We start from the raw sequence: 13,655 nt of genomic DNA, 5'->3' as shown, positions 1-13,655 counted from the left end.
TACTTTAAGGCTATGGCAAGATCCTGTCCCCCAACACATGTCACACAATGGCTTTCATTTAGCATCCAGTGATGATTCTTGCCAAAATCAATTATCATATTTCCATCCTCCCTTCTAGCTTCGTTATTAGACATTCTACTGTCAGAAAGAGAGCTCTTGGTTCATGCATATGCATGACACATGGATGGATGGATGATCTACTCCCTGCTATTTCCCCAGCACCAGAAACCATCAGAATAGGGGAGGCACTCAATAAAATGTGGTCACTAAACGAACCAATGACCAATGCTCTCTGATCCTGAACTTGACTGTCTCGAGCGTGTACATCAAGCATGTCAAACTCACGGCCCACAACGAATATTTTTGCAGCCCAGCCAATATAACTGTATGTAAGAAATGTTTTAATAAAAATTTCATAACTTAATTTTTATAATATCCTGTTATACATAATTATTAATAACAAACGACAACATTCGCTAATGACTGATTACTATAATCGTGTTGCATTCATTTCTCTTACACGCCTTACACGCAGGCACTCCATTTCTCTCCACTAATACTAGCAGCAAATATTTTAGCAGCCGATTGCCACGTCATTAGTCTTGGGTTACGCTTATTAATTTGTGCAGTTATTCAGTGTTTGGTAAGTTAATATTCAAGAAAAAATATTAATTTTTATTAAAATGTTCTATTATTTTATGTCAACGATGACTCATTTATTTCAGCCCTTCGTATTCAGCATGTCTCTATCGAAATAAACCTACGTTTCTATGAAAATTGGAGCTTCAGTTTTTTTGTGGCCCACATGAACTTAAACCTTTTTTATTTGGCCCGTGTTAGCCTTTGAGTCTGACATGCTTGGTGTACATAGTGCTCACTGTGTGCTAGGTCCTAGGCCTCTTCTTGCCAATCCTCCAAACTCCCCTGTGAGGTAGGGACTGTTTTGACAGCATCACTTTAAAGATGAGAGCCCAGAGGCCCAGAGAGGGAGCACAACTAGGCTGATGTCATACACTAGCCAAAGGCCACGCCAAGTTCCCACCCACTGAGTCAGACTCTAGCCACTAACCACCGCACCTACTGATCTCAACACGTTTCTTCTCTCCCCACACGCAGCTCAGTTTCCCAGCCCTTCACGGACCCCTCATCTTGCCTGTCACACTTTCCTGGCCTTATCCACTTCTTCTCAGCCTCACCCCCAGCCAAAGGAGCCTGCTCCCCACCCTTAGCCAACACAGGACAGGACCAAGAAGAGGAGCTGTCATTTCCATACAGCTGTCCCCAGGAGCCCGGCCCTGCCTGAGCCCCTCCATTTTCCCTGAAAAGGCTGAATTGTCTTGGCCGTTTGGGGGGCACCTCTCGGCACAGGCTGGGCTGCCTGGGCAGGGCCTGGCTGAGCTATTATCCCACATTATCTCACTCCCCTGCTCCTGAAAAGAACCAGTGACTGCTCGCCCCCCTCAGCCCTCCCCTGCTCACTCCTGTCTTTTACACTTAATTACCTCACTCATTACCCCAAAGCCTGCAGAGGCCGGACCACAACTGGGGCGTGAGTAATCTCTGCATCACACACCCAGCCAGCCGGCCAGCAAGGAGCAAATTGCTCACACAGCCCATCAATAAAGGAACAGGGCCCACTCCAGCCTTCGCAGCAGAAGGACCTTCGTGGCACTGCCATGAGGCAGGCACGGGTCCCAGCTTCCCAGTTGGCCAGCCCTGATGAGATGGTCTCCACCCCAGACAGTGACCTTGAACTTCCCCAGGCCACTGAAGTCACAGCTCAGTGCCATTGACAGATGGGGCAGCAGGGGCCCGCCCCACTTCCTTACCACAGCCAGGGAACTGCCCAAGCATGGCTTCCAGGCTTCCTGTGTAACCCCTCCAGCCATCTCTCACCACTTCCACTCCCTAATTGAATGTTTTGCAAATCCCCTATCTGCTTTTCCTTCCCCAGCTTCTTTGCACATGCTACCATTCCTGCTTCCAGAACTCTCTTCCTGAGCACCCAAGGGCCTGGTTAATTCCTACACATTTGAGAGGTCAGCTCCTCTGGGGAGCCCTTCCTGATCCCCTCTGGGCTGGGTTAGGGACCTCATTCACTTTCTCCTTTGAAAGCATCAAGCCTTTATGTTGTCATTGCCTTTTTGCTCGTGTCTTTTGAAGGAACAACTGAGGCTTACACATCTTCCTTTGCCTTAGTGCCCAGCACAGGCCCTGACACATCTCTAGGCCATTTACTAGGGACTGAATGAATGAATAAGTGAATGAATGAGTGACGACTGTTAAGCTGCATATGTGGGACGAAGGGGTTTAAGACCTCCTTTTCCCATGGGCCTCTTCCTTCCCATGCAACAGGTTCCTGCAGGGCAGGGCCTCTGAGCTCAGAAGGGAGGCCTCCTTGGGGCTAAAACTTCCCTCGGACCTCGAGGAGGTCAGGCTCAGCCTCCTTCCTTTTTGTCACCTTTGGAAACACCAACTTCTCAACTCTGTCATGAGATAATCCAGCCCTGGTCAAGAAGTAGTCTGCACAACCTCTTTTCCATCAACTTCAAGGCTTCTGCTGGCCCATCACCTCCCATATCACCTCAGGGCAGCTGGCACAGAAGCTGGCTGTGTAGTCAGCTTCTCTCAGTCTGGGAGACTTCATCTCATCCTCCTGCTCCCCTCCCTGATCCGTGATAAGGAAGGGAAGTTGGAAAAGTGGTGGGGAGGGAGCTCCTCAAGCCTGACAGGCCAGGGTTCATGGAACTCTTGTCTGCTGAAGCCTATGGACCCTTTCTCAGAACAATGTTTTTAAATTAATAATAAAAAAAAATACAGCCCTTGCCAGTTTGGTTCAGTGGTTAGAGTGTTGGCCCGCAGACTAACAGGTGGTGGGTTCGATTCAGGTCAAGAAAGGCACATACCTCGGTTGCAGGCTCGATTCCCACCCTGGTCGTGGTGCATGTAGAAGTCAACCAATCGATGTGTCTCTCTCACATCCATGTTTCTGTCTCTCCCCTTCCCTTCCACTCTCTCTAAAAAAAAATCAATGGGAAAAAATGTCATCGGGTAAGAATTAACAAAATAAATAAATAAATAGTTTACAAAGGAAACCAATTATATTTAAGCAGTTATCAAAATATTAAAAACAAATTTACATTACAATAATACATGTACTTCTTTATTATAATTATAACACAAGTTTAGCAAATAACTATTATAATTTCTAAATCATCATGAGTGTAAATGACATCTCAAGATATCCGGAACATCTGTAATATGATAAGAAAATATCTGTGATTCTATTGGTGACAAAGTCACAGGTCCTGCTAAAACCACTGTGGTCTGTTGCCTGTATTCATCATTGAAGGAAAGTTAAATTTCAGAGAGAGGCTACTGAAATTAAAGACATAATACTTTTCTTATTCGAGTTCATGTTGGAGCCCCTGAATTCTTTCTATGGACCCCAGGTTAGGAACACCTGTGACAGGGAATAACAAGTACATCAGGAGCGTACAAGCCTTCCCTTCCTGTATCTCGGCAGGCATCTTTCGTCAATTACAGCAGTCTTTCCCACCGAGCCCAAGCTCAGCTCCAGAATCCATCTCAACACCATGTTCCAGCAACTGAGACCAACCAATCAACATGGGCTCTCTCACTAGTAAGCTGTAATCAATTTGTCATTTCTGGGGCGTTGGGGATGTGGGCAGTGCCATACTGAGAATGGGATTATGGGAGACGTGTGGTAAAATGAGGTTTAGCAACAACCTAGGAGGGAGCCTACACACAGAACACTCGATGGAAGCTTAATGTATGTCATCAGGACAAGCAGTTACCAATAAGCTTTTGAAATGTCTGGTCATGTCATTAGAAACCAATATCTAGGGTGAGGGAAGTGACAGTCCCTTTCTGCTCAACTCCGCTCATATATGGCTGGGATTTCTGTGTTCAGTTGTGGGTTGTACACTTTCAGGAAAAACTTCAAAACTGGAACATGGTTCAGGGGAGCAACCAGGATGTGTGAAAACCATTCCTGGGTCACTTATTCATCTGATGCGCATGTATGGATATTTCCCTCTGAGCCACATTGTGCTAGGAACTGGGAACACCAATGTGAACAAGCCCAGCCCCTGTCCTTGGAGTGAGGACAGTGGAAAGAACTGGGTGTCTGCCCATTATCCCAAGGGGCCATCCTGGGCAGAAGGATGGAGTCTGTGGGATTCTATTCAGCCTGAGAAAAACGTTACTACTGGAGTATACAGACAATGGCACGGGTGGCTGAACCGTTCAGGGGCCACAGCAGCACACATGCTTGAAGACTCTCTAAGAGAGCCAGAAACCAGGAGTGGAGGCTTCACGTATGGGGGGGTTGGAGGGCGGGAAACGCCCCAATTGGGTCAAAGCCCTGTCCTGAGGAGACTTCACTGCTAACACCATGACGCCCCAAAGCCAGAGCTCATGCTGCTGACACTGACGCTGGACACTGACACCTGGACGTTTGTCTCTGCTGCTTTTGGACACTCAGTGGACAGGTTACCACTCTCTAGCCAAAATGACACAGGGCTGCCTGGGCCACATGACCACCCCTGGCTGCAGAGGAAGCAGGGAAGGCGAGTATAGTCCCCACCAGTGGGAGGAGGGGTCTCTTAAGCCAAGGGTGTTTGGAGGCGCTGGGCAGCTGAAAGGAAGGTTACCTGTCCACTCCAGCCACCACAGCTCAGGGGCTTCTGGTGGGCCCAACTCCGTGCTCAGCACTTTCTGGGGATTGTTTCTGTCAGTCATCTGTTTTCTGGCGTGTGGCTGTGCTTCTCAGTGTGTCTTACAGATGAGAGAAGTGAGGCTCAGAGACTCTGACATTTGCCCTGTTCTTTTAACTGCTCCACGCAGGTGTGCCAGCTGGCATAGGGGTATCATTACCCACTTGGAAACTGACCCAGGTGCCACCAGTCCTGGGGTCTCTAGGGTCGCAGACGGAACCTGCCACAGCAATGCTAGAATGAATCCCCATGTCCCAACCTAAAGCACCTGAAGTGTTCTGGACTCTACACAAAAGTCGTCTCCTCAGAGCGGTCATCCTGGAGCACCCCGTATAAAACAGCCCCCATCCATCCTACCTTTGTCCCATGACACCTACCGTCCTAGTGCTTTGTAGACACGGAGCTGGCATATCTGCCTACTTGTTTATTATCTGTCGGCACCGTAGGCTACGAGCTGCCTGAGAGCAGGTCATGGTCTTGTTCGCTGCTGTGACCCCTTAGGGCAGTGCCTGGCACATGCTAGGTGCTCAGTAAATCTCTGTGGACTTGGCAAGGCTGGAAGCCCTTGGGCAATTTCTTGACCTTTCTGTGCCTAGTGCCCACCTTTATAAAATGGGTACAACCATACTGTCTACCTCCAACATGGTTGTGAGGATTCTGTAAGTTCATGTGGTATCACAGCCAAGCCGACCTTTGAACGAGCCCTGCCTGGGCAGCAGTGGCCAGCGGGATTTCACTGCAGGGCCTGACCTAAAGCCACAGGGGTCAACAAGGAGATGCTCCTTGGGCCAAAAGGTCCAAGAGGTCAACGGGAAGAGGGTGGACTCGAAGATCACAATGGCTGGTATTATTGAGCACCCGCTGTGTGCCATCCTAAGCACCTCACTCATTTCCCCACTGCTCTGTGAGGTAGGCACCATTAGTATCAGCATCTCCATTGGACAGCCAGAGAAACTGAGGTTCAAAAGGGATAGTTAAGTTACCCAGAATAACGTGTTAGTAAGTAGCAGAGGAGGGAGGTGAACGGAGGCCTTCCGTGCTTTTAACCTCTCTGCTCCCCTGCCCCTCTGCAGCTAGGGGAGATGTAGGGGAGGCTGGGAAGGCATGCACTGGGGCACCTGGGTGTTCTGACTCCTTAGGAGTCTGTCCACCCACCCAGCCTGGGGTCAGGCACAGGTCAATACTGACAGCCCCCTGCCTCCACACACCTGGGCCACCTCCTGACTGTCTCCAGAAGCCAATGGGTCCCAGCTGGTGGTAAGCAGAGGCAGGAAGCAGGAGGCAGAGCCGGGGTGCTGGGGGGGGGGTGGTGATTCCTCTGTTCCAGGAGCCCTGGGAGCCCGGAAATGCCAACTCTGCAGCTCTGACAGCCGCCTCAGCATCTGCTAGGGATGGTTCTGGGCTCGGCGAGTGTGGAAGAGAGGGAGGCAGAAGAGGCCACCATGGGGTGAGGGAGCCAGCCTTGATCTGGCAGGCAGGAACTTGAAAGTCCCAGCGAAGGCATGGCCATGTCCTGTGCCTCAGTTTCCCCAACTGTCAAGTGGGAGTGGGAAAGGAATGATGCTGATATGCCAAAGGCTGTTCAAATAGAGCTTCTACGTACCAAGGGCTAACCACGGTCCAGGCCTCGTACAGCCCTATGCTGTAGGTGCTATTGTTGGCTTCAATTCACGGAGGTGAAATAGAGGCAGAGAGAGGAACGTGACTTGCCCAAAGTGATACAGCTTGAGGAGGCAGAGCTGGGATTAAAACTTGGCTCAGGGTGACCCAGGCCCAAACTCTGAATCAGCTCACTTGCTGGGGCTCTTGCATAAGGGCCTTTTAGCCATCCTACCCCCAAGCCATCTGGTGTCCCATCCCCAAGTCCCCTGACCCAGCAGGAAGCCTGGTGATCAGATTCCTTCAACCAGTCCTTTCTAGAGGTTTCAGGGAGCTGCTGAAGGGTGACGTTGCAGTGGTTAGCGTTTTCAGGAATATCTCCAACTCTGAAGGAAAGACACTAATTGGGGAATGTCAAGGTCTGTGATCATCAGAAGAGGGACTCAATTATCCCCGAACGCAAAGGGAAATCTTGAGAGTTGACAAATCAATGGGAACTCAGGCCAAAAGGGACCAAGGTGAATGAGGGTCACAGGAGGTTTTTCATTCATTAGTTTATTCATTCATTCAAGAGATGTGTTTATTGAGCACTTATCACTGCTCAACACTGTAGTGATGGGGTGTGGCAGTGAGTGGAGAGAATCTGGGCTCCCACTTGAGGAGCATTCAGCCGTGGCAGGGCAGGAAGAGGGAAGGGAGGCCCCTTTTGAAGGGCCCTCTCCTACCTGCCCCAGTCTCTTAGAGAAAGGAACTCTGGTTTAAAATCAAGGCTTTGCAGCCATATAGCCTGGTTTGAATCCTGACACCTAGCTGGGTCCCCTGGGACAAGTCACCTTGCCTCTCTGAGCCTTGATTTCTGCCTCTGTAAAATGAGTATAGTGCCCTAACCGGTTTGGCTCACTGGATAGAGCGTCAACCTGCAGACTGAGGGTCCCAGGTTTAATTCCAGTCAAGGGCATGTACCTTGGTTGCGGGCACATCCCCAGTTGGGGGTGTGCAGGAGGCAGCTGATCGATGTTTCTCTCTCATCGATGTTTCTAACTCTCTATCCCTCTCCCTTCCTCTCTGTAAAAAAAATAAATTAAAAATGAATAAAATATATTTTTAAAAAATGAGCATAGTGGTAGGCCCCTCACAGCTTGCTGTGATGGTTAAATGAACTAATCCACGTGAAGGGTTGGATTTGGCTCCCAGCATATAATGCTCAGTAAATGTCAGCTAGATCCCTCTCCCTTCCTCTCTGTAAAAAAAAAAAAAAATGAATATATTTTTTAAAAATGAGCATAGTGGTAGGCCCCTCACAACTTGTTGTGATGGTTAAATGAACTAATCCACATGAAGGGTTGGATTAGGCCCCCAGCATAAAATAAATGCTCAGTAAATGTCAGCTAACATTATTATAATCTGGGACTTTGAAACATGGTTCTTCCTACCATATATCATCTCTGTTCTGGGCTAGATCCTGGGGTCAAGCAAGGGAGCAATGGAAGGAGGGGTTAACTAGGCAAAGAGGGGAGAGAAGTGTGCTCTGGATAGCAGGGTAGAAGCTTTAGGAGGGTATGGGGCCCTGCCATGCCCCCAACTGCCCCCTCCCGAAGTGTGTTGAGGCTCAGAGCTCCTGAGCCCATGAAGGATAAAAATGGAAAAGTTCCCAGAAACCTATGCCAGAGCCTCTGCAGCTGACGAGGAGGCAGCGTGGTACAGACATCAGAGCCCAGCCTCTGGAGTAAACTGGGCTGGACCTGTGGCTCACCACCTACTAACTTTGGACAAGTTAACCTCTCTGGGCTGTTTCCTCCTCTGTCAAATGGAGCTAACAATACTGTCTGCCTCAAAAGCAAGTGTGAGGATTAACTAAGGTAATATTTGAAAAGTGTGTAGATCAGTAGCTGGCTCATAGCCCAGAGGTGTGTGTATTAAATAAATAAAGTGAAGCAAAACATGCGGGGCCATGGGGAGGTGCCTGCCACTGGGCTCTGTGATGGACTGCAGTCACTGAGAGCCTCCAGCGACAGCACCCCCTCAATCCGCCAGCGTCTGAGCCCAGGACAGCCCTGGCCAATGACTGGGCACAGCAGAAAACTAGCGCCTGGCCATTCTGTCCAGCAGGGGACTCCTCTTTGCCCTGGAGCTCCCTGTGGGTTTACCCAGACTTCCTTAGAGCTGCACCGCTGTCTGAGGCTCCTCTTACCCAATCTTCCTTTCTCCCACCTCTCCTTTCACAGGTGGAGACCGGTGCCTGGCCTGGTGACCTGTGCACCCTCTCCACCACAGGTACTATCTCCAGTACATCTTTTGCACTTCCACCTCCATTGGCACATCTGCTTCCCAGAGGATCAGTGACCCAAGAGAGACTGCAGCATTTAACAGATTCCAGAGGACCCACCACATCCCATGGGCAAGTCTTCTCTGGGAGTCTTGGTGTACACAGCTGTGAAATAGCTTGTTTCGTATTTTTTCTACCCCCTTTCCTTTGGCTCCGAGGAGGACGGCCTGGGTAAACAACACTGGAGAAACAGGGCAGGGGAAGTGACGCCCACCAGAGAAAGAGCCCCATCAGCGTGGAGCGGATGCATTTGTAGCCACTCTCCTCCTTGGAATTCATACAGAATTCCATTATCGGTTCTGGACAGCAGTTCAGGGACCATCTTGTCCCATGCCCATTTGACAGATGAGAAAGCTGGAGCCAGAAGAGAAGCAGAGGGAGGAGAGCCAGGGCTGGAATCTGGCTCCTGACTCCCAGGGCAGTGCTCCTTCCTAACACCACAGAGTGAAGCCTGCAGACACGATGCTGCATGCCCTCTTTACAGATATGCAGAGGCTCAGGGTAGCTCTGCCAGCCACCTGGGGTCACACAGCACTGAGATTCACACTCAGACACTAGTAACTACCCTCCTTCTTGATGGGCAGGGCAGGGCAGGGCTGAAATCTGGAAGACACGGGAGCAAACTAGGTAGGGTGAGGAGGGCCGAGCCTGCAGCCCCCACCAGCTAGGCCCATTATGCCAAGCCCTGGGCTCCTGGGAAGACAGGCAGCAGGACCCTCCTCAACTCCTCCGAACAGTGGCTGTGAGGCCTTGAGACAGTCATTTCACCCCAAGCTACTGAATGGGCCAATAACAGAGCCTTCTCCCAAGAGGCCATGGTGGGGCTTAGATGAGAGAAGATATGTAAATAAAAATAGCCAACAATTACCAAGTCAACTTCCTGTGTGCCAGGCACTGCTCTAAGCATTTCCTAGGTACATTATCATTTCATCACCACCACAATGTTGTGAGACAGGCCTTATAAATATCCCCATTTTCCAGATCAGGAAATGGAGGCACAGAGAATCACTGGGAAATGGCAGAGCATGGATTCGAACTGAATAGAGGCTGGCTCCAAACCCCTGTCTCAAGCCCCTGGCAAAGCCGCTTCTGTGAAGGCTAAGTGTTCAGCACAGTACTATGCGCGTGCAGCTGCTCGGTAATGTTGCTGTTGATAGAATAGCAATTATTGTTGTCCTTGGGGAAATTTGCCACCAGCAGTGCTATCTTCCCCAAAGTCAGAAGAATGAACACCCTGACATGTTTCATGGAACTTTATCATTTCTTCTCTTAAAAAAGTAAGGGAGCAGATAGCAAGTGCTCAAGATAAGTGCTTGGTGAATCGAAACATTGTACGGTCTCTTTGGAAAGCACAAAAAGAAGGGGTAAATAAATAAATAAATACCTATAGTCCTACTACCCTCCTTTCACTTTTCAGTGAATGTTTATTTTTACTTTGGTTCACAGTTACAAACATGCTGTGAGAGATTTCTGGATTCTGCAACCTCCACTTAACATGAGCTTTCCCCCCATACGATAATGTTTAATGGCTGGAGAATATTCCATCCAGCGAAGTCTTCTTCACAACCACTTTCCATTTCCTCTAACTTGGGGACTTTATCTGATGTGACTTAGAGAAATGCATTCCTAACAGTTGACTTTCTTTTCTTTTTTTAAAAAAATATTTTTACTGGAGAATATTCCATCCAGCGAAGTCTTCTTCACAACCACTTTCCATTTCCTCTAACTTGGGGACTTTATCTGATGTGACTTAGAGAAATGCATTCCTAACAGTTGACTTTCTTTTCTTTTTTTAAAAAAATATTTTTATTGATTTCAAAGAGCAAGGGAGAGGGAGAGAGAGAGAGAGAGAAACATCAATGATGTGAGAGAATCATTGATTGGCTGCCTCCTGCACGCCCCACACTGGGGATCAAGCCCACATCCCAGGCATGTGCCCTGATTGGAAATCAAACCGTGACCTCCTGGTTCATAGGTTGACACTCATCCATTGAGCCACGCCGGCTGGGCATAACAGTGGACTTTCTGAAACCAGTAAGCTGGTGTTGGAGAAGGCCTGGCAACGGAACACCCTCTCAATGTCCTAGTAATGAAACCCTGCTGGCCATTGTGTATTTCAACAATGTCTAATCCCCCCCGCCCAAATAGGTATTTTTGAACCTCACCTTCTGGGCTGAAGATTTCTTCTTATCTGCTAAAGATGCCCACACCATCTTCCACAAGCCCTGATGAGGGAGGGCCCTGGCCCAGCTCTGTCCCTAAGTTGCCATGGACCCACAGTGTCTCATGAAACTCTCTGAGCTCTGTCTGTTTAACCATCTCTTTGTAGGAGCTTGGAAAGATAGAACCATCAGGCAGGTGAGCTCATGGGCACCCACTTCCCTTATCCACCTCACTGGACTAGGCACCCTGAGGACAGAGACCCCAGAACCCAAACTCCAAAACATGAATACACTATGAATAACTATCAACAACTTCCTCCATGGCCCAAGCTCATTCCTGCCTCAGAGCCTTTGAATTCCTGAAGCCTCGGCCTGGAGCACTCTTTCCTCAGCAACTCCCAGAGCTGGCCCCATCTCGTCACTCAAGTGTGGGCTCAGATGTCACCTCTTCCAGGAGACCCTGGTCATCCTGTCTAAAGGTACCATCACTTTCCATTACCTGCCCCGGTTTATAGTCCTCACAGCACTAAACAATTATTTGAAAGGATATTGTTAACTTCAGTGTTTCCTTTTCAGTGTCCATCCACAGTCCTTTGAACGTCACCTCCAAGACAGCAGGGACAAGGACGGGCTAGGTCACCACTTATTCCACAGAACCCCACAAACGTGTGATAAATGGACCCTGGGTGCTCCAGGCACAACTGTATACATAGAACCCACATGTATTGGGCACCTACTATATGCCAGGCACCATGCTAACCAACATTTTGTAATGCTCCCAACAACCCCTGAGATAGCAACAATTATGACTAGCATTTTATAAATGGGGAAACTGAGGCACAGATCAGTTGAATAATTTGCCCAAGGTCCCATAGCTAGTATGTAGAGGGGGGAAAGTGTGATGAGCCAAACATGGGGCCGAGTCCCTGTCCTCACGAAGCCCAGGGGCTAATGGGCAAGCGGGCCTAGTCCACAATGTGGGAAGTCAGGGTCTTTCCTGGAGGAAGTGATGCCTCAGCTAAGTCCTGAGGACGAGTAGGGGTGTGCTAGGGGGAAGTGGAGGGAAGGACAATCTGAACAGAATGGAGGCCAAGAGACAAACAAGAGAGGAGCAAACTGGAGGGACTAGGAGGAGGCTTGTGTGGCTGGAGTAGGGAATATGGGGTGTGCCCTGAGTCAGAGGGTGTGGTCACCTCAACCCTCACTGACTGAAGTTGAAAAAGTCCCAGAGGACGAAATAAGAGGCAAGATGACTGGGAAGATGGGCAGGGTGCCCCAGATCACAAGGGGCCTTGGCAAGATCGGGGACTAAAATTTTATTCTGAGGTTTCTAAGCCACACCTCAAAGACTGTGTGAGGCCCTAACTCAGTGATGCCCAAAGACCACAGGGGACTCCAGAAATTTCTGCTGACTCACTGTGGGACCTTGGGCATCTCCAGGCCCTCTGGGGTCTGAGTCTCCCAACTGGTATTGGATGACCCAGTCCCTGCTCCCTCAGCCTTGCATCCCATAAACAGAATACTGTTGACTACTGAGATCTTGGCATTCCTAGAGTTTGATTTTGGGGCTCTTCTGCACTGGCCACCCCATACTGCTGTGGCCAGCCCACCGCTATGGCACTTTGCCAAGCAGCCTCTGGGCTGGGGGCTGAGCTCTCCGATCCCTCGGTCCTGCCACGATATGGGAGCTCCCCCAGGTTTTGGCTGGATTGTGTGGGGGGGTCTGCTCAGATCCTCCCAGAGACAAAGGAGCTGACCTGCGAAGAGTTCCAGCGGGAGCCCCGCTCCCCCTCCCTTCCCCCCTCTCCCTTCCCAGTCCACGTGTCTCTATTGTCTGTTCCCAGCTTCAGGGAAAGACACAGCCTCGGATGTGTCAAAACCACCACCACCATCACCCCCACCCCCCCCCACACCCCCGGCAGCAGGGAAATTAATTACTGGACGATTTTCACTTCCTCTTGCAGCGCCGCCTGAGCTAGGCACCGGAACAGGACCGGCTGAGCAGGGCAGGCATCGCATGGAGGACTTGCTCCCCCCACCAGTCTGGGAGAAGAAAGTTGAACCCCAAACCCAATAGGGGGCTTCAATGGGAAGCTGAGCTGGGGTAGGGGGACGACTTCCTTTAGTTAAAGCAGAGTGTCCACATTGGCCACTTCAGAATTGGGGGTGAAGGAGAGGACTGGAGGCAGGAGGGTCCCCGCTGGCGAGCTCACACTCTTTTCTTTGCACCCCTTCCCTGTGTCCCCATGTGTGTGAACTCCACCTGCTCGGAACTGCTCTCCCTTCTCTCCCCCCTCAGCTTCTCCCTCTATCTTGCACTTTTCTTTTCCTTTCTTTGCATTGCTGGGGGGCTTCCTTTTTGTGTGTCTGGATCTCTCGTTGCCTCCCATGGGTGTGTGAGTGTATGTTGCTACTTCTCTCTGCTTTTCTTGTGTCTTTTTGTTCTTATCTTGGTCTCTCTGTGTCTATTTCTACCTCTTTCAGTGTGTGTGTCTCTTTTTCTCTGCATGTTTCTGTCTTTCTCCGTGTATCTCCTCTCTCTCCTCCCCACTCCATACATACTTCTTTCTCTATCTCCGCGCCTTTCTCGCCCTCACTTACTCCCCTCCTGCCTGCCCACTGCTCCCTGCGCCTGGCCTGCCCCCACCGCCGCCGGTTCAGGGGAACGTGTGCGGAGCGATTGTCCTGGGGGACATTTGATGGATTAGAGCGCTGAACAGTTCCATTGCTAGGGGACCACCTGATCTCCTCCAGCTTGCGTCCCATATAAAGCCGGCAGCCGGAGTGCTGAGCACAGCTCCAGCAACCGCCTGTCTCCGCGCCACCGCC

This window comes from Myotis brandtii, unplaced genomic scaffold, assembly GCF_000412655.1.
Source record: "Myotis brandtii unplaced genomic scaffold, ASM41265v1 scaffold450, whole genome shotgun sequence".
In the NCBI taxonomy this organism is placed as follows: Eukaryota; Metazoa; Chordata; class Mammalia; order Chiroptera; family Vespertilionidae; genus Myotis; species Myotis brandtii.
Note: the sequence above shows the minus strand (reverse complement) of the source record.